The sequence below is a fragment of the Urtica dioica genome, chromosome 12 (assembly GCF_054948205.1).
Source record: "Urtica dioica subsp. dioica isolate 48M chromosome 12, U.dioica_male_clone48M_v1_H2, whole genome shotgun sequence".
Taxonomy (NCBI): Eukaryota; Viridiplantae; Streptophyta; class Magnoliopsida; order Rosales; family Urticaceae; genus Urtica; species Urtica dioica.
The window spans coordinates 3,783,224-3,785,167 of NC_142767.1; positions in this window are offsets into that span (position 1 = coordinate 3,783,224).

The following is a 1,944-nucleotide window of genomic DNA, read 5'->3' on the forward strand; positions in this document are numbered from 1 at the left end:
TGCGTGGAATTTCGAAAGAAATTATTGGCACATTATACACTTACGATCTGACCAGTCATGCCCTATTGAGAACTAATTCTTATCGCCTCCTCCCAAAGATCTAGCAATATAATTTCCGTTAAAATTCTTTTGCAAAAGTGGTGGTTAATTAATGTATAAATATTGACATTAATTTAAATATTGATAATCTTTGTAAGAATAATTAGATTGATATGCAAAAATGTTTTTGCGGAAATAAGAGTCGGCCTCATTTAATGGCGAGTTTTTTATTCTTCTGAAATTTACAATATACATGCGCCATTATATTATTGTAGCATCTTCTTCATAAATCAAACCACTTAATAATGTATCAAAAACAGAGGATTTTACTCTCTCTCTCTCTCTCTCTCTCTCTCTCTCTCTCTCTCTCTCTCTCTCTCTCTCTCTCTCTCTCTCTCTCTCAAATATACTATAGACGGATGATTTTACTTGATTTGGATAAAAAAAAATTGTGCAACCAATTACTTCAGATGCCATAGACTACGTAATAATTGATAGCAATATATAATGCCACTGATCTGATATTATTATGATAAGTATTGCCAACTGGCTATTATATGACATTAACCTTTCCATAACAATATGCGTTAGGAAATAACAATAATATTTTTACTGTTTGACTATGAGTTGTCATTTATCCAGCCTTACTCCAACCATGGAAAATAAAATGACAATTGTTTAGGACATAACCTGTATTTCCATATTTATATACTCATTAAGGCTTTATATATTTGACCAGATAAAAAGTTAGAGAAGAAAAAAAAATATCCTCATGAGTCAATAGTGATGAGTAACGATAAAAAATTATATACCATTGCGATGGCCATGACAACTTGATTGAGAACCACATTTTCAAGCGTGAATTATTTGAATAACTTAATAATTTTTGCTAGTGTTAAAATTATTATTACGATTAGACTTATAATTATCTTTCAAAAGTTCACCCCCCTTGCGCGATTATGAATATATAATATAGTAACATATTTCTTATTTTTTTTAAAAAAATTAACTAGAACTTTTGTATAGTTTAACCAAGTTAACAAGAGATACTTGCAATAGAAGATGCTCGGTTAATTGATTAATTAATGGGATTCAAAGTCTCGTCAAATATATATGTTTTAATATTTGGCAAATATTTTAGAATTAACTGCATTTATATACCACGTCATTAATTTGTTCCCATCTTCCATTTTTTTTTAAAGGAAGAACTTCTCATTAGATAGAACTTACAAATCACCAAAAACAAAACTTTGAATACAAGGACTTTCTAAAAACCAACAAACATCTTTTTTAAAGTAAAAACTTCCCGAACTAGCGTGTGGACCACTATATTGTTCGTGCGAAAAATATGGTGGCAAGTATCACCGCCATGCTTAGTAAAAATATGGTGACCACACTCTGCAAACATCTTCCCCAACCATGTCCCATATTTTTTGGAAGAACATGCAGTGGAATCCGTTCAGGCTAAGGGCTTTGTATAATCCCATGCTAAAAACTGACGTTTTAACGTCAATGACCTCGAAGTCGGTCCCCAGCTTTGTGCACTGATCCGGAGATAGGCGAACATCAATATCAACCAAAAAATCTAACCGACCCTCCTCCCTCGGGAGCGACAACAAGAAAATGTCACCGAAGTACTTTTCAGCAATGCAAAACATCTTGTCATTATCGCTTATGATTCTGCCCGTTCCATCATCGAATCCCTTGACTGTGTTTCTTTTTTGTCAGTCTGATGCATTCGCATGGAAAAATTTCTTGTTCATATCTCCAAATTTCAGCCACTCTATCCGTGCTCGCTGTCGCTAGTAATACTCCTCCACAATCAAGAACTTGGACAACTCCTTTCAACTCGCCGAATACGTACGACTTTGGCGGAAAATAAAAATTTTCTTTTAAACAAGTAAA